Genomic DNA, 19,779 nt, shown 5'->3' with positions numbered 1-19,779 from the left:
CAGGCAAGAATACTGGAGTGGGGTGCCATTTCCTTCTCCGGGGAAGCCCAAGCTCAACTGAGGACAAAGTAAATAAACCTCGTGGATGGTGCGTCATAAAGAGATGACAGCACAGAACAGCCAGCATCAGCTCCTTCACGCCTCACGGCACCCTCAGACAGGGCTCCATAGTCCCCCTTTTGCACATTTTGTACGTTTAATACACACTTGCGCACATGCTCAAAGCCAGGCAAGTACCTTAACCATCCTGAACCTTTACTTCTGTTAAATGGGCTTATTGATACCTATGGTACAAGGCTTTGTGAGATTGAACGTAACAGTGTATATGACAGGCTTCAGCTCATAGCAGGTATCAAATCACAGCTTCCTAAGAGCAAGGAGCCATCCTGGCCAAGTGGGCAGATGGCAGCTAGGGGCATGGAGGTCTTTGACCGATGAAGTGAGTTGGGACCCCAGCATGGGAGGAATGAGATGAGTTTCTGGGGTTTGAACTTCAGAAAGCCTGGCCTCTGGGTACTCCCTTCACCTGACCTCTGCCCACCCTTCCAGGCTCACGACAGGTCAAGCCACCCTGTGTCTACCACCTCCTATAGCTTGGTTGATAGATCACAGGGGCCCTGGGCTCATCTCCTGGCCCATCCCCACCTTGACTATTCCGGAGTGGAAGAGCTAGTCCAGTTGACTCCCAGTCTGGAAACCACCCCTCCGAGGCGGGCGGAGGTGGCCGGTGAGGCCTGGCTTCATCCGGGTTCCAGCACAGCTGCCCCCATTCCCCTGACTCGCCAGCCATGGCCACTTCCTCCCACCAGGCTGGGCCAGCAGTTGTGTGGCCTATAAATAGAAGAGTGAGATTCCTCGTGGCCCAGTGAATGGGCCGACATCCTGCCTCCGCCTGACTGAGCCCTGAGTCACAGGCCCCCACTGGAGGCCCGCCCGGGGCGGCCCAGGCCCACCCCACTGCCTCGGCCTCAGAGGAAGCGCTGGGCGGCAGAGAGTCCCTGGGGAGGCCGAGAGAGGCTTAGAGAAACGCGGCTGGCATTTCCTCCCCGTGAGGCCAGCACGCTGGCTGGCTCAGGGGGGTTAGTGTGCTGAGGGTGTGGGTGTGCACGACATGTGTGCCAGGGAGGGGTGCCGGGAGGCCTCCACGTCCCCTTCCGTGAGGGTCACGGGAAGGGGTTTCCCAGAGAGCCTCATCTGTGCTCACAGCGCCCTTGTTCTGACTTTGGTCATCTCAGAGCCAAAACCAAATCCACACAGATAGACACCCACCCACACGAGCACCAGAAATCACTGGGAAGGCTGGAAAACGGGCCTGGGCAGGGGTAAGAAACAAAACAGCCCCAGAGGGCCAAGTGGCCAGACTGGGAGCAGGAATGAAGGGCAGGAGGCGGTGGGGGGCTCTGTGTCGCTCTGCCCAAGAGTCAGAAGGAGGTTTGGATCGGCTGCCCGGGTCCGTCCTGTGGCCAGGGCAGGAATGTGGTTCTGCTTTCTTGTCTATTTCTCTCTCCTCCCCTAGAGCCACTAGATTGCACGCTCTTGAGGACAAGGGCCAGGTCAGTGCTTGCTCACTGCTGTGTGCCCGCCGTATACTTGTTAGATGAGCACTATTCACCCGCTCACATTCATCACACACTTCCCTGCTGACTTGCACACTCACCCGCACACTTTGACTCTTGCTCCCTGCTCAGGCCTCTTCAATGATTTGAGAATGTGAGCAGCCCCTCCTCTACTGTCACTTCCAAATCTCTCTCCCACCAGGGTGCCACGGGGGCAAGAAATTCCAGGGAATTCTACCCTCTGCAGTTTTGACCCACGAGTTCTTCCTAGGAAGAGTGACAATCTCCTGATTCATACAAAGGCATCCAGTGATTTCTTCGTCCAGAGGGATCAGGGTGGAAAAACCTGCTTCTGCCCCCATCTGAAAATCCTTGCTGGCTCCCTGTTGCCCCCAGGATGATGCCCCATCTCCTTTGCATGGTTTTCCAGAGGTCACAGGGAACCCCTGCCCTCCAAACACTCCATGCTTGCATCCCTCTGTGCTGTGCCTGGGCTGATCCTATCACCCAGAATGTTCTCAGCTCCCCCTATACCGTCTGCTATCACTTGCTCAGTTTGCAAACTCCTAGTTGTATTTCAGGACCTACCCAAATATCATCTCTCTCTGAGAGCATAAGCCATACTAACAGTGTCTGCCTCTCCCTTCCTCAGTTTGTCCTGAACTCTCCAGAAACACAGAACTATGGACCTGGTGATGTCTTAGAGACATATAGCAGTTTGCAACCCAGGAGTGGTTGGAAATGTGTGGGGTGTTTTCTGGTGGCCACGGTAACAGGGACTGCTATGGGCATTTAATGGCCGGGGCCTGGGAATGCAAACTAGGGAGAACTGTCTATCCTGAAGGTCAATAGCAGCCCACCAAGAAATACAGAGCAGTCTCCTTTTTGATGGGGAACCCAAGGCCCAGGGAGGGAAAGTGTCTTATCAAAGTTATGCAGCAAATTAGGCATTAAGGTGATCGGCACCAACTTTCTGCGGGGAGCATTCCTGGGCAGTGGGCCTGAGCTTGGGCCTCTGACCTTCCAGGTCCTCAGGTCCTGGCCTGGCCACACTACCACCACCAGGGATGTTGTAGGAAGTACATGTGGGAATAACCCCCAGCTCCCACCAGCTGCTGGCTTCCCAGGTGGCTCAGTGGTGAAGAATCCACTTGCTAATGCAGGAGACAAAAGAGAGGTGGGTTGGATCCCCGGGCTGGGAAGATCCCCTGGAGCAGGAAATGGCAACCCACTCCAGTATTCTTGCCTGGCAAATCCCATGGACAGAGGAGCCCGGTGGGTTGCAGTTCATAGAGTCACAGAGTCAGACACTGAGCGACTGGGCATGCACACATGCCTGCTCCTGCCTGTGCTCGTGGCCAGATGTCCTGAAGTGGCCCAGGATGTACCTGGAATATGAAACTGGTGTCCCCTGGGGAGGACAGAGGTGGGTTGTGGGCAGGGACCAGGGTTCTGCAATTACAGTGTCCCAACTCCATGAGCTCATCTAAACACCAAAAAAGCCACCCTTTAAGTCTGAACCTGGGCACGAGTGGTTGCAACATTCTAGGGCTCAGCCTGGCCATGGGAGGTGGGCAGGGAGAGGTGGGACCCGGTGTCCCCTTAGCCCCCAGCCCTGCTCCGAGAAGTCATGGCCGTCTTTCCCCTGGCCTCCCACCCTCAGCCCTGGCCACCACTGGCCTCTCACGTAGGCAGGAGGAACTTTTAAAAACTGAAAACTATACACAAAACCGGAGACAATAAAAATATAACAACCCCCCATATCTCTATCATTCAGCTGTGACAATCATCAACCAATGGCTCATCTTGCCTCATCTAGACCCACCTCCCCATCCACATCTCTCTTCCTGTATGACTTTGAAGCAGATCCCAGGCATGACATCCATTCACCCATAAATATGTCAGTATGTTTCTCTGAAAGGACCCTTCCTTACAAATAAACCATAATCATAGCACCAGGATCACGCCCCCCAAATTAACAATTCCTGATATTGTTAGGGGTTCCCAGATGGTAAAAAATCTGCCTGCAAGGCAGGAGAACCAGGTTCAATCTCTGTGTCAAGAAGATCCCCTGGAGAAGGGAATGGCAACCCACTCCAGTATTCTTGTCTGGAGAATTCCATGGACAGAATTTCCATGGCAGGCTACAGTCCACGGGGTCACAAATAGTTGAACATGACTGAGCGACTAACACTTCCTAATATTATCAAAGAGCCAATATTCACATTTCCAGTTGTGACATAGTTATCTTTTTAGAGTTTATTTACATTTCAATCCAAAGAAGGTATAATTGGTCAGTATGTCTTTTGAGTTTTTTGGGCCAAGTGTTTTGTTTCATTTGTTGGAAGAAACGAGTTGTTTATCTGGTTGCATTTCACTCCATCTGGGCTTTGCCGATTGCTGCCCTGTGGTGTAGTTGGACGTGTTCTTCTATCCTTTGTTCTACTGGTTAGTAGAAGCAGATCTGATTCGTTTGTTTTGTTTTTTGGCAAAACTGTGTTGAGATTGGCAAGGTGGTGTTGAGATCTTTTATCAGGAGGTCCACGGTATCTGATTTGCTTTTAACATGCTAGCTGCCATTCAAACAGTTCGTCAGGGGCTGCCAAGTGGTATCGTATTTCATTCCTTCTGCTTTCATTAGCTGAAATCTGTCTATAGCAGAAATGCTTTTCTCTTCATTAGTTACATAGTGATTGTTTGAAAGGGAGTTTATCCACTCCCTCAGGCTCTGGGCTAAGTGTTCAGAGAGGGCAAGTTCCTGCCAAAAGGACACACAGCTCTGGGAGCAGGTCTAGAACTCACACCCAGGTCTGCTGCATCTCATGTGGCACTGGTCTGGAGGCAGCGTGGTGGAGCTGAGAGGGTTTGTGTCTCACAACTGGTGACCTGGTCTTGAACCTAGGACCTGCCGTTTATAAGCTGTGGGACCTTGGGCAGACCATTCAGCCCTGATGCCCTCATGAGGACAGCCCTACCTCCTTCGTGCAGCCCACGGTTCACCGACCTTTCAGCCACTGTTTAAGAGGGAACTTGAAGCAGGGCAGCCTGACATCGCCACGTGGAGCACACTTACAAGCCATCACTCAGGTCCACAGCGTATCACTTTAATTTTTCCTGGCTACTTCAGGGCCTGCCTAAGGTCCCTGCTTTCCTCCCAAAGGAAGGTGTGCAACAAGGGAGTTTCTCAGACCACTTTGGCCTCTAGCATCAAAGTTGTGAGCTTAGGACTGGCCACATAATTGTGGGACCTTGTGCTCAAAAGTATCTAGAATTTCCAGATAGCAACAGCAAAGCATCAAACCAAGCATAGGGCCCTTCTGAACACAGGCCCTGGGTCATAGGCCCAAGAAACAGGCCCAGGGGGAGCTTCTGTCCCAGAGGCCTGGGGATACATCTCATCCAGTTCAACAAAACATGACCAAACACAAGTCTCAGTCCAACTAGCTTCAGTTAAAAGGAGGTGTTTACAATAAATGATATTTAACAATTGTAGTCACATAAATGCTATTTCAAGGCTTTTCATCTTTTGAGTCGACCTGTGGAGAAAGCAATAAAGACTTGATTGTGGAGCAGAAGAGGATGTGAATGTCAATAACAGGAACAATGTAAAAAACTTTACCAAGGTGGGGTATGAACCGGCAGAGGAGATGGTGGGGTGTTGTTACCCGAGATCCCACTGTTTATAAACGGCAGCTCCTAGATTCAAGTCCAGATCACCAGTTCTCAGAACCCAAACCCTCTCTGCTCCACCACCCTGCCTCCAGACCAGCGCCACATGTGACGCAACAGACCGGGGTATGAGTTTTAGACCTGCTCCCAGTTTGCTGTGCATCCTTTCAGTAGGGACTCGGCCCCTCTTTCCACCTTCTTTGAAGATAGCTAAACAGCTTAGTCCCAGTTTAGCTTAAAACCAAAATACACTCTTTAATTTCATTATCTGGCCTGTAGAAGAATACCAGAAAATTATCCAAATGCCTAAAATAACCTTATTGTACCAAAATTGTCAACATACATCCCCATTAGAATAGAAGCTCCCTATTCTATTAGAATAGAAGGCAGGCAAAGCATTGTTCACTTTGCATCTCTCCCTGGTTCCCATGGCACGCGAGACCCTGACCAGGGATCAAACCTATGACTCCCTGCAGTGGAATCTTGGAGTCCTAACCACTGGATCACCTGGGAATTCCCTCTGTCATTTTATGTAGGTAAAATAAAAAGATGAAGCTTTTCTTCCTTGTGACTCTTATGATCTACTTTTTTTTAAAAAAACTGAAGTCTAGTTGATTTACAATATCGTGTTAAGTTTCTCGTCTCTTGTGTGCTCAGTCATGTCCAACTCTTTGCAACCATGTGGACTGTAGCCCACCAGGCTCCTCTGTCCATGGGATTTCTTAGGCAAGAATACTGGAGTGGCACCCTCTGTGATGGCCCACACTCCGTCTGCAGTGTGTTTCTCTGAATAAATCCACTTCTTATCAAAACAAACAAAAATACTGGAGTGGATGGCTATTTCCTACTCCACGGGATTTTTCTGACCCAGGGATTGAATCCAAGTCTCTTGCGTCTCCTGCATTGACAGGTGGATTCTTTACCACTGCGCCACCTGGGAAGCCCATCTCCTAACAACTTTCAAATATACCATGCGGTGGTGTTAGCTATAGCCATCATGTTCTATAGTACATCCTTAGGTATTTGTCTTATAACTCAAAGTTTGTACTTCTGACTGCCTCCAGTTTCCGCCTCCCCACAGCACCCCACTCTTGCACAGATGACAAATCTTTTTTTTCTATGCATTTGGCCTTTTGTTGTTTTAGGCTGCACACACACATATATATGTGATATCATATAGTGTTTATCTGACCGGTTTTGCCTGGCATATTGCCCTCACGGTCTATTCATGTTGTCACAAAGGGCAGTATTTTCTTCTTTTTATGACTAATATTCCACTGTATGCATGTATATAATTGTGTGTGGGCACACCAGTGTCTTTGTTGGCATGTCTTGGCTGTTGTAAATAATGCTGCTATGAACATGGGGGTTGATACCTCTTTGACATAGTGTCTTCATTTGCTTTAGATATATTTCCAGAAGTGGAACTGCTGGGTCATATGGAAGTTCTACATATGATAGTTCTAATTTTTTGAGGAACCGCCATGCTGTTTTCCATAGTGGTTACACCAACTTACACTCCCACTGAGAGTGCACAAGGGTTCCCGCTTCTCCACTTATCAGTCTTTTGATTGTCATGGTAACAGGTGTGAGGTGATATCTCACTGTGGTTTTTTCATTTCCCTCATGATTAGTGATGTTGAGCATCTTTTCATGTACCTGTTGGCCACGTCTTTAAAAAGTGTTTATTCAGGTCCTGTGTTAATTATAGCAGCAGCATCATTACTACTTTGCTATGGACTTGTAGTTCTTGATATATTTTGAATATTAACCCCTTTCAGATATATAGTTTGCAAATACTTTTTCCCATTTCATAGGTTGTCTTTTCATTATTTCTTTTGTTGTGTAGAAGCATTTCAGTGTGATATAGTCCCAGTTGGTTTTATTTTGATGCTTGTGTTTCAGGTCTCATATCTAAAAAAATCATTGCCAAGACCCATGTCAAGGAGCTTTGTCCCTATGTGTTTTCTTCTAAGAGTTTTATGGTTTCCAGTTTTGCACTTAAGTGTTTGATTCACTTTGAGGTAATTTTTGTGAAAGCCATGATCCATAATGGACATTTCTAATAAGGATTTTGGAAACTTGAGTGCATGAGCAGATGAAGGGATGAGTGAGGCCCTAGGAAGGACACTGTGGAAACAGATCAGTTTGCCAAGACAGACTCCTGCAGAACACCCCAGTGGGTTCAGATGACAGCCAAGGACAGAGGGCAAAACGTGAAGCCAGGCCTGGGGGCCAGGGGGCAGTGGGCCAACTCCATTTGTTCATTCAGTGGGTGTCTATGAATCACCTACCTTGTGCAGACATCAGGCACCTGGGATATATCAGTAGCAAACATGAATCCCCCGCCCTTGGGGAGCTCATATCCAGGGTTAGTATAATGTGTGGCGAGCAGCAGTGACCCTTGGGGAGCCTGGCCTATATGTCCCCAAGGCTGCATCTTCCTAGGAATGTGTTTATAATAACATTATTAATTGCAATAACGGCAGTGATCATTTATAAAGAACCTATAGTATTGGTCAAGAGCATTTCAGTTTTTTAAGAAATTATTTTTGGCTGCGCTGGGTCTCTAATGAGGTGCAGGAGCTCTTTGTTGCTTGGGCTCAGGCTTTTTCTAGTCGCAGGCTCTTCACCGTTGCCTGCAAACAAGCTTCTTGTTACAAAAGCAAACATGCTTCTTCTTCAACAAAAGAAGCATGGGCTCTAGAGGGTGGGCTTAGTTACCCTGTGGCATGTGGGATCTTTCTGGACCAGGGATTGAACCCATGTCCCCTAAATTGGCAGGTGGATTCTTCACCACTGGCCCACAAGGTAAGACCCAAGACTATTTCAGTTTTAAGTAACAGAAATGGAACTTGAACTGACTTAGGCAACTGAAAGGGAAAATTTTTGCCTATGTTTTAATTTCTAAAAATACCAGGGGTTCCCTAGCTGCTGGCATGGTAGATCTGGGAGCTCCAAGACCATCACCAGAGTTCGCGTCCTGCTCCATCTCTTGGCATTGCTATCTTCTGACGTCACTGCACTGACATTCATTCTCACGTGTGCAAATAGTAAAAAATGGCCTCCGGTGGCTCCAGGCTAAAAGCAAAGAGCAAACACCTCTTTCATTGTTCCAGAAACTTCAGGGAACTGTGGCAGGGACTGGTCTGACTTGGGTCTCATGCCCAGGCCTGATCCAATCTTGTGGTCAATAGAGATGTGTGGATTGGCCTGGATCTGGCAGTAGGGGTGGGACAGCCCTATTTACCCAGTAGGGACAGAAGGAAGGAGGGGTGCTTCTCAAAAGAAAGCAGGACCGCTATTGGACAGGTAGCCTCCACGATGCCCTCCCCCTACTCGGCTTTAGGCACAAACCTAGTGTCCATTAGGCATCTCCACAGTTCCAGGTGGTGAGCCCAGTCTTATCCCCACTGTACAGATGGGGAAGGCAGCTCAGAGAGGCTGAGCACCTTGCCAGCATCACATACCCAGAGAGTGATGGATAAGGAGTATGGACTGTTTCATACTGGACACAGGTTAGTGGGGGACGCCACAGTCTCTGACCTATAGCATGGAGTCAGGATTTGACTGATTAGACCCAGTGAATGGAACAGGAGAGATGACAGGGACGCCTTTATCACTGGTATCTCTGATGGTGAATTTGGTACCACCCGTATTCCCTCCTCAGGCCCCAACCCCATGGCCATGATCCATCGTGTATCTGTCCTCTTGGTCAGCATTCACTGAGGCCGTGTAGTGCAGACCCAGGCGTCAGACTGCTGAGTTCCCTAGAGAGTGGGCCCTCTGGCAAGGGAATGAGGGCTGATACATTAACTTGGAAGTGGAATTCCAGGGCAGCTAGAGGGAGGGATAAGAGAAAGGAGGTCGGGAAGAACAGGAAGCAAAGCAAGGTGACGTGTAATGACCGTACAACAAACCCCATCTGCAAGATGTGCCTCAAGTGGTCCAAGGGATGGAGGATGAAGGAATTTATCCTCCTGTCTCATCTGCTGTTTCCAAACTCAGTCCAGCTGCTTGGAAATCAACACCCAAGAAGCAGTTGTTGATAGAAAGGAAAGTTCCTTTTAATCGGAATGCCGGCAGTCTGGGGAGATGGTGCACTCAGGTGTTCCGCCAAAACCAGCTCTGAAGAGTCTGCGTGGCCATGGAAGTTTCTAAGGGGGGAAAGGGAAGTCAGCTCAGTTAATCATGCATGGAGGGGGTCAGAGGTGTCCTGATCCCCAGCTGTGTGCAGGCCTGTCGACTTGTGATCTTTTTTGTTAGATGCTATCTTGTTCCCACCATTTGTTCGTGAGATTACTGAAGGGGAAGCTGGGGAAGAGATCTGGCCACCTGGTAATTACTTATTCTTCATTTCTACTTCTTTGATCTGTGGGAAGAACCAGCAGGTTAGGCAAGGTATTGTGTGACCACAAGATCTGAAAGGTGTACTAGGTTACTGACGACAGGGCCTCCTGAGCTCTTTTCTGCCGAAGGTTCTTAAGCTACGGCTCAAAGTTCGTCCCGAAAACGAACTCCCTCCACGTGTATGGCTTGAGTTCTTCAGCCTCTTTGGCCATTCGGGATCCAGCCCCCTTACCCTGGCATGTGGTCTGGGAGGGGTCAGCTTCAGCTGTGGGACAAGAAGTCAGGAACCTGGTGGACAGAGGAGGTGCAGAGGTGCCCAGGTATGCAACACACCCACACCCCAGTGAAGTGGGGCTCACAGCACCTCCCGAGGGTTGCTGAGAAGACTTGAGATAACGCGTGTAAAGCACTTGCTAGTGTCTGGCTCCCAGGAGGTGAGCTGCACTGACCATTAGTTGGTTTTGCCTGGAGGTTCTTGGGCGGAGCTTTACTGAAGGGTGCGGTGGTTAAACTGCATCAGCCAGGACTCTTCTGTGGAGAGCTGGCTCAAACGAAGGGAAGGCTGTATTGAACCACAAAACTGAGGTGCATCTGGCTTCAGCATAGTTGGACCAGGGGTGACTCTGAGTCCCAGGAGAAATGACCCAGGTTGATCCATAATCTGAGCATCGAGGAAATGCTCTCCTCAACCTCCAGGGACCTGAACCAAGAGAAGACTGAATAAATCTCTAGGACAAAGGCAGGTCAGTGGTTGGTTGGGGTCAGGAGAACTCACCATAAAGGGGGAATGGGGAACCTTAAATGTTCTACAACTCGACTGCGGTAGTAATTACAAGGGTGTACACATTTGAAAAAATGTATGAATTGGACATTTTTAAATGGCTGCATGTAAAGTATACCTTAAGGTTGATTTTTTTTTAATGAGACCAAATAAAAATATAGTTTTCTTAGGACCCTTTCTATGACAGAAACACAGCTCAGGATAGTTTTAGAAAAATGAAACGCATTCATTGGCTCATATAATCAGATTAGACCAGATGTGGTCAGTTTCAGGCATGGCTGGGTCCAGCAGCTTACTGATATCTGGACAGCATACTTTTTCCACCTCTTTCTTCTTTCCTTTTTGTTGGCTTCGTCCTCAAGTGGAGAACAAGAGTGGTCACCAGAAGTTCCGTCAACCCGGCAACTCCCATGAAAAGTGAATGCCTCTTTCCCCATGGCTGCTGCAGAAATCCCAAGGAGGGCAGCTCAGTTTCCAGCTGGGACGCATGCCAGCCTCTAAAGCCAGGGGATGGGGCTGGCCCCATGCAAACCTCAGGGGTTGGGAGGAGTAACCCCCAGAGGAAAACATGAAAGGGCAGAGGACCTTGGGTCAGGAAAATCGACAGATGGTCCTCACCTCTCTCCATGTACCCAGAAGGCAGTGTTACCACTCATTCCTACTTCAGACACCTCCACTCAATAGGCGCCAGGCCATCAGGGACGGGCCCCAGACTCATTCAAGACCCAAGGCTGCTTTTCTGCGATCTCACAGGCTCTGTGTGTTAGCTAAATATAAGAGTCAAAACAGAAAGTGAACAGTAATCTCTTCCCCACCAGCCAAGGCAAACAGAGGCTATTCCTGACTGTGCTGGGCTGTCCATCTGCACCCCAAGGAGGCTGGCGGGGAGGGAGGAGCTCTGGCCCAGAGGGAGGCCCTGGAGCTGACAGCATCTGGACTTGTAGGATGAACCCAATTGAGGGGGAGGATGCCTCCCTGGGCTTCGAGGGCCAGACAAGAGGCGCAAAGGGGCCAGCTTCTCGGTTCAGAACCACCATCCTAACAGGGTCTGGCCAGGGCAGGAGGGCCAGAGAGGAGATTGCAGGAAAGGTCATCTTTGTAGAGACCACAAACGGAAGACACTATGCAATGCCTGAAGACCTACACTCGCTTCCTGAGCAGCACAGCACAGCTGGCATGAAATGAACATGCTCTCCACGCTGACACCTCCCCAGGTTCCCCAGTGAAGTATCTGGGAGGGGAGAAGGAACCACAACTTGTGTGTTCAGAATATGCCTAGAGAGTAGTCCTCCAGCGTTCTATTATGGCTATTAAAGGAACGCGGCGGGACTTCCCTGGTAGTCAAGTGGCTATGACTCCGCGCTCCCAAAGTAGGGAGCCCAGGTTTGATCCCTTGTCAGGGATAGAATGCAGCCAAAAAAAAAAACATTAAAAAACAAACAAACGCAGCAACAGGCTCAGGGGAGGCAGCTTTACCCAAGTGAAAGTCACTCAGTCATGTCTGACTCTCTGCAACCCCATGGACTATACAGTCCATGGAGTTCTCTAGGCCAGAACACTGGAGTGGGTAGCTGTTCCCTTTTCCAGGGGATCTTCCCAACCCAGGGATCGCACCCAGGTCTCCTGCAATGCAGGTGGATTCTTTACCAACTGAGCCACTAGGGAAGCCCAAGAAGACTGGAGTGGGTAGCCTGTCCCTTCTCCAGGGATCTTCCTGACCCAAGAATTGAACCAGGGTCTCCTGCATTGCACATGGATTCTTTACCAACTGAGCTACTTAGGGAAGCTAGCTTTACCCTCAGCCTCAGGCTAAATGATTGCCCCTAATACAAACACCCACCAACTCCAGGATCTCAAGGTTCTGTCTTTAGTGTGGCTGCTCGAGGCTTCCAGTTGAGCTGAGGTTACTTCTGATCCAGGTAAGCAAGGTTGCTTAGGGCCACCCCCACCCCACACACATACCCAGATCCCTAAGAAATATGGGCAAGAGAAGACCAAGCTGAGGGGGCCCCCTCCCCATCTCCCACCATGGTGCTGGCTGAGCCGGCCCGCGTAACCATGCTGTCTTCTGGGAAGCAGGTTAAATGGATGTCGTTGCCGCCAAGAGCGTGTACTTGGCAGCACAGAGCTGGTGGGGAGCAGGGTGGGAGCCAGATGGAGGAGAGAGCCCAGGCCCAGCAAGGGAAGGCACGGCCCCAGCCCGGAGCAGCTGAGCCTGGGGGTGCTGGCGGGGGGCGTGCTTAGCCCCCAGCTCTCATCTCCACTGTTATGTCCAGGCCCTCCAGTCCTGCAGACCGGCCCAGGAACAGAGACACTTCCTGGAGCCGACACTGCGCCTGCCCGCTACTTCCCTGCACTGGCAGCTTGCCCAGGCGGCACTCAGGCCAGGCTCCGGGAGTCCAGCTCTGCAGGAACAAGGGAGGGGCAGGGAGGCGCCCCCAGCAGGCATCCTGACCCCGAGGGCCGCCAGCTTAGAGCAGGGCCCCATGAGCAAACCCCACACAGGCTCTGTGTCAGCCTGCCGGCAAGGAGCAGGGACCGGTGGGCCTCCGCCACCCCCCAGCTGTGAGACCTGGGCCACACCTTTTGCGAGGTCTGCAAATAGGGTTAAACCCTGCCCTGCTCAGAACTGGGATCCTCGGCAGCATGCAGGCTGATGGGGGCAGACTGTGGATCTAAGCTGGCCACGTACACACTCGGCATTTGGGGGAGTAGGGGCCGACCACCCCGCCTCCCTGGGGGGCAGACACCTTCTCCATGAGACAGTGGCATTTACCCACCCACCTCAGGAGGCTGTGATGACGACATCTGGGTCTAACAACATATGCTTCCTATAAACAGCAATTACAGAAAGAGCACTGGCCTTGGAGTCAGAAACTGCATGTCTATACCCCAGCTTGGCCGCATCCTTGCTGTGTGTCCTCTGGGGAGTCTCCTGAGCCTCGGTCCTCCGTCTGTAAAGTGAGGATCAAAAGTGACAGTGAGCAGCAGAGAACATCCTGGAAGTGAAAGGCTGTCAGCAGCAATCGGCCCCGTCTCCTCCGTCAGGTCCTGAAGGAAGGGCTGGAGGAAATTGCTGACTTGTGAGTGTGGAGCTGGCTAGTAGTTCTCTGGCCACTTAACAGAATCACCTGAGGAACAGAAGGAAAACAAAGATACCAGGGCCTGGGTCCCTCCCAACACCCAGCAATTCAGATCCAACTGGTCTTGGTGTAGGAGGTGGTGCTGACATTTTTTAAACATTAAGTGATTCTTCTGTGTGACCGGAGTCGGGAAGTGGTGCAGCAGCTTTACTTAGAACTCAACTGGGACACAGCCCACATTTTTGTTTGTTGTTTGGCTTGCAGGATCTTAATTCCCTAACCAGGGATCAAACCTGTGCCCCACAGAGTCCTAACCACTGGACAGGCCAGGAACCCTCCCCAGTCTCTGTTTAGAGAGAGAAACCCAGCGCTGCCCCAGCACCCTCCAACAAACTTCCTGGCTGGCGGCGAACTTCAGTCCCCGGCCCACTTGGCAGAAAGAAAACCAGAGACTTTCTGCCTCCCGATGGGCCCAAGGCCATCACGCAAGTGAATTACGAGCCCCCCCCCCCCTTTCGGAAGCCCCCCTCCTGCTAACTGGGTGGAGGGTGTACAGGTGGCACTAGTGGTAAAGAACCCACCTGCCAACGCAGGAGACCTGCGAGATGTGAGTGCAGTGCCGGGCTCAGGAAGATCCCCTGGAGGAGGGCATGGCAACCCGCTCCAGTACTCTTGCCCGGAGAATCCCATGGACAGAGGAGCTTGGTGGGCTCCTCCATAAGGTCACAAAGAGTCGGAGTCACTACTGAAGCAACTTTGCACACACGCACGTGCATGCAAAGAGAAAAGAAACCCTGGAAGAATCTATTAGATGACATGATCTCTAGGTATGGGCACCTATAAGCCTCTTTCATCCTTCTGCATTTTTGAAATGCTCTCTGCACTTGGAAAGCAGTTCTTATATGATTGAGGGAAAACCAATAATGTTTTATTTCTTATGTAGTCTTTTAAATTAAAAGTGGACTTTTTTTTTTTTTCCAGATGTTTTGGGATAAAGAATGAAGAAAACACTCTGGAACAGGAGGTTTGTGGGGACAGAAGGGAGGGACAGCTGAGTGGACGTTAGCAAATGGTTAGCTATGAAGAGGATGGGATGTGTTCTGTGGCCCTGTGTCCACCTGAGATGTGAGAATCACATTTCACAAGAGGCCCACCCACCTCTCGCCAAGAAGTAATAAACATTACCTCCACCGCCCCCCCCCCCCCCCCCGCCACCCCACGTTAACCTTTACCTTGGAGCCGTCCCTTCCCCTGGACAGAAGAATGTTGAAGCTCCTTAAAAATTGTCTCTGGGGCTGGGATGGAGACACAGCTGGGATCACAGGAGCCCGAGGAGGAGTGGGCGGCTGGGGCTGGCCAGGAGGAAGGAGGATCCTGGCGGCCAGAGTCCCACATGCAGCTAGTGGAACGTGCGAGTCGGCACCTGGGGAGGGAGCCTGAGCAATACCTTAAGGATGAATTCCTCGGCTGACCTGGGAGGCCATTGAGACCCCGGGGGAGCGCCCCCGGGAGCAGGCTCAGCCCTGCTTACTGCCCGGCCACCTCCCTGTCCGTCCCTCCGTGGGCTGGCCACCTGCCCAGCCTCAGCCAGAGCGGATGATTGTGTGGCTGTGGCGTTTAGTGACATCTTTGTTGAATGGTGTTCTTGTGTTCAGGAAGACATGTCACCAACTTGTATTTCTGCTTGACCATCCCCCAGGAACCCCAGTTCTACCCAAAACATGCAAAATAACTAGTTGAGGCACCTGCTGGGCAAGGTGGAGACCCAGGAAGTGAGACAGGGTAGAGACCACCTGCCCAAGAGAAAGCAGGCTCTAGGGGCAACAGCTGCGGGAAGACCTCGGTCCACTGCAGGCAGATTTGCAAAACGGCCAGCTCAGCGGCCTCAGGGTGCACACTGAGGCTCCTCCCGTTTTAAAACACAGTGCCCCTAAATGGGGCTTCCCAGGTGGCTCAGTGGTAAAGAATCTGCCTGCCAATGTGGGAGATGCAGGTTCAATCCCTGGGTCGGGACGATCCCCTGGAGAAGGAAATGGCAACCCACTCCAGATTCCTGCCTGAAAAACTCCATGGACAAAGGAACCGGGCAGGCTACAGTCCATGGGGCCATCAAGAGTAGGACATGACCTAGCCCTGGGTACACCTGCCCTTGAAGCCCCCCTTCCTCATGTTGTAATGTGCAGCTAGGTTCTAGGGACCCCTCACTGCGCACAAACCAGGGAGACCTTGCATTCTCCGGGGCTCCGATCTGTGCGCGAGTGTCTCGATGCCCAGCCTACCCCATCCTCCACCAAAAAAGAAATTATAAAAGTACATGCCAATCAATGCATCAACCAACAAAACATTAACTCATCAGCAAATCCCCCTACAGTCTCGCGTCAGGACAACGTGGGAGGACACGCTAGCTGAACCCCAGGTAGTTCTCCCCATCCCAGAGGGGCCAGGTGGGCAAGGGCTGGGCTGGGGCCGCCGCCTGATGCACACTGCAAGAACAATAAGGATTTTTAGGGGCATTATGACTGAGTCAGAAAACACAGCTGCCCCTGAAAGTCCCTCATTTTTCTTGCTGTCCTTGAGCACTCTCCAGGTGAGGAAGGAGTCAGCCAGCTGACCCAGGTGAACCAAGGTAGAAACAGTGACCCCTCCCCGACACTGGCCCACCCCTCCCAGCCCACAGGAAGTTCTGTGGCAGGTGGGGTGGCTGTAGGGTCTCCACGGTGGCACAATTCTCAGCCTGGACAGTGGCTGGCTTCACTGCCCCATGCCCCAGGCGCTCCCAGGAGAGACCAGCCCTTGGTCCACCCAGAGCCAACTTGGAACCCAACGCCTTCTGTCCACAGGGAGCCGTAGGCTAGAGTCCTGGCAGAATCCCAAGTGGACGAGGGGGTCCCAAGACCTAGGCAAAGCCAGAAGACCCGAGGGAAGGGTCACCTGGCCTCTGTCAGAACAGCAGAGGCTCAGCTCCCAGCATTAGGGCCCTAGACTAGGAAGACCCCAGCTGACCACTCCCATAGACCCCAGACCTTTGGCATCCTCGGAATGCCACCGGTCAGCCAGTAACGCATCCCCTGAAGCTAGGCCATCCCACCCAGAGCTGGGCTCAGCTGGCTGCTGGGAGCCTGCCCTACCCAGCCGGGCACTGCACCCACTCCTCAGGGGCCCCCGGTCACCAGCCCCACTGTGGGTGCAGCAGGACATGTGGCCTCTCAGAATAAGGTGGACCCTGCTGTAAAGTATGTCCCACAGGAAACAGACCAGGCTCCACTACCCGCTTACTTGCTGTGTGGTGGCGTCTAAGTTGCTTAGATTCTGTGTGCCTTGGCTTGCGCGTGGGTAAACAGAACGAATGGCCTCCTTTGCAGGTTGATGTGAAGACTGAAGGAAGGATAGCATACAAAGGTTTGGGCTGGCTCCCAACATACTGTCTTCCCCTGTCCAAGCAGCTTCCCCCTTGCCCTCAGACCCCTAGAGCTGGGCCAGGCTCCCTGGGAGACTCGGAGGACTTGGGCGGTGGAGAATTCCTCCCTCTCAGAGGAGCAGGTGGAGATGGGGTGTTGGGGCACAGGCCTCGCTGCCCCGTGAGCTCTGCACCGTCTTCCCACATGCCAGGGTCCTGCCTCATTCAAAGGGAGAACACCTGTGCCAAATCCCAGCTGCCTCTCAAAGCTACATTATAGCAGCTGTTACCTCGCTACAACTTTTAGCCCTAACCAAGATCATCCTGCATATACTCCACCAGCAACAGCCAAACTGCCGGGCTTCCCTGGTGGCTCAGTGAAAAAGAATCTGCCTGCAGATGCAGAGGACACAGGTTCAATCCCCGATCCAGGAAGATCCCACACACTGCAGAGCAACTAAGCCCATGTGCCACAACCATCGAGCCTATGCTCTAAAGCCCAGGAACCGCTACTACCGAAGCCTGTGCACCCTAGAGCCCAAGCTCCGTGTCAAGAGAAGCCACCACGATGAGAAACCTGAGCACCACCACTGGAGAGGAGCCCCGGCCTGCTGCAACTAGAGAAAAGCCCGTGTAGCAATGAAGACCCAGCACCACCAAAAATACATTTTAAACGAAATAAATTTTTTTTAAAAAAGCCAAACTGTCTCTGCACACAAGGATCCAAACCTTCTGAATCTCCCTCAGCAACATGACCACATCCAAAGAAGTCCTAGCCTTCGGTCTGCACAGCCGTGGTCCCACGGTCTGTATGCCGCGGCCCCATTGCAGAAGAACAGATAAGGAGGACAAAGAGCGTCAGCTCACCACTTAGCAACCAAGAACCTCAGGCAAGCTTCTAAACCCTTTTGTGCTCCAAGATCAGGGTAACGAGATACCACCCTGGTGGCTAAGACTCTGTGCTCCTAATGCAGGGGGCCTGGGTTCGATCCCTGGTCAGGGAACTAGTCCTGTGCACTGCAACAAAAGATCCCATGTGCCGCACCTAAGACTTGGTGCAGCCAAATAAATACTTATAAAAAAAATCAGTGTAACTACCTATTTCATGGGGTTGCTGGAAGGATTAAATGAGTCAGTGCCTATAAAGGCTTCGAGCTGTGCCCAGCATCAAGATTTCCAGAGTCAGCAATCACTACCATGCCTGCTTTGTGCTTCAAGGCTCAACTCACCTTTCCTGACCCCAGCCACGCCACCCCAGTTAGAGCCCCGTCTTCTTTCTCCATGCTCCCTGACTCCACACACATCACACGGCTTTGCCTATTCCCCCACCCCTGCCCCACTCAGCACCAGCCTGGAACCACCCACATCACAATCCCTTGTGCTTATTAACAATGCTGACTCTGGGGCCCCGGAGCTCAACCAAAGGGCCCTGGAATCTGCATTGCTAACAGTCTCCTGGTGTGGTTCACAGGGTCACCCAAGTTTGAGAAGCACCGCTCTGGGCTGTCTTACCACCACGGTACAGGCAGTGCCTGGCCGAGGTGCTCAATAACAAAGTGAGGTTGGGGGATAGGGGTGCCCTGGACAGTGGCCAGAGGATCCCCCACACCGTGCTAGTGCGTGACGGGGACCTCCCTGGGCTTGGCTCTGACATCACCAAACACACCAGGCCCCAGTCTGGTTCCTTTCAGCCCTCACACTGAGTTGAACTCACGCTGCTGACTGGGGTCGGGGGTGGGGGGCGCTACACCCTTCTGCTGGGGGCTGAAAAGTCATCAAGGCTTCCGAGGGAGCTGCTGAGCACGGGCGCTCCACCTGAAAATTGCCAGCAAATCACAAAACCATAAAGGAAGGAAAAGAAAAGGCCAACCAGAGGTGCCAGCCCTCGTTTGCAGTTTGCTTGAGAAAGTCCCGCCCGGACTCGGGAAGGAGCTGCTGGGCATGGCCAGGGCTAGCGGCAGGGGTGGGCCTGGAGAAGCTGGGCATAGGGGCCCTCAGCTTAGGGCTGTGAGCTCTGTAAAGTGCTGCCCTCCTTCTAGCCACCCACCCCCCTGCCCCCAGGTCAGCCTGCCATGGGGGTGAGAGTCAGCGGTCTTGGCTGGATTTGGGCCTCCGCTGCGGTGGAAAGCCTTCTTGGAGCCACTGGCCCATCCACCCTTGCTGGCCACTCCTGGGCTGCGATGAACACAGCCAGGAGACCTGAGCTCCTGGGTTTACGGTCACTCATCTCTCTGCCAGAAATTCTCCGGCTGAGAATGCCTCCTAAACACTCTCTCTCTCACCCCCTCAGCTCCCCCCACAATGCCCCATAAATGCCAGCCCTGCCTGGCCTGATGATGATGGCCCCCGTACCCTGAGGTTAGCTAAGCCCCCGAAACACTCATCGGCGGGTGGAGGTGCGAATGCTGCTTGGCAAGGCTGGACTGGAGCCCAAATGCATTCATCCACATGAACACCCACTCCCTTGAACCAGGCCGGTCCAGGGAGCGCAGCACCTCCCTTTCAGCCATGTTTCCTGAACACGGGAGAGGCAGACACCAGGGGGTGGGCACTGCCTGTATCTCTTTACCGGAAACGGCACTGGGGCAGGGAAACAAACTGACCAGGCCTGTAGACAGTAGGGCTAAGAGATGGGGAGACGTCCAGGCTTAGGGTGTGTTTATCCTCCTCATAGGAATCAGCCAACTGTGGACCCCCAGGTCAGACCCACAACCACGGTCACCATTTTATCAGAACACAGGTACTCATTCATTTACATGGTGATGGCTCAAGTGGTCAAGAATCCACCTGCAATGCAGCAGACACAGGAGACGTGGGTTTGATCCCTGGGTCAGGAAGATCCCCTGGAGGAGGAAATGGCAACCCACTCTAGTATACTTGCCTACAGAATCCTGGGGACAGAGAAGCCTGACGGGCTATGGTCCATGGAGTTGCAAAGAGTCA

At 52.1% G+C, this 19,779-nt stretch overlaps 1 protein-coding gene across 1 annotated transcript in view; it reads left to right on the top strand.

Moving 5' to 3' along the window:
• The window catches only part of LOC129649598 (uncharacterized), a 139,963-nt gene extending 122,476 nt beyond the window's left edge, over positions 1-17,487 (top strand). The window contains exons 3-4 of the transcript XR_008713173.1: positions 14,421-14,463; positions 17,179-17,487. The gene's annotated coding sequence lies outside the window, so the exon portion shown is untranslated. The remainder of the gene's footprint in view (positions 1-14,420; positions 14,464-17,178) is intronic.
• The last annotated feature ends 2,292 nt before the right edge of the window (positions 17,488-19,779 follow it).

This window comes from Bubalus kerabau, chromosome 4 (assembly GCF_029407905.1).
Source record: "Bubalus kerabau isolate K-KA32 ecotype Philippines breed swamp buffalo chromosome 4, PCC_UOA_SB_1v2, whole genome shotgun sequence".
Lineage (NCBI taxonomy): Eukaryota > Metazoa > Chordata > Mammalia > Artiodactyla > Bovidae > Bubalus > Bubalus kerabau.
Note: the sequence above shows the minus strand (reverse complement) of the source record. Positions and strands in the feature narration are given on the sequence as shown.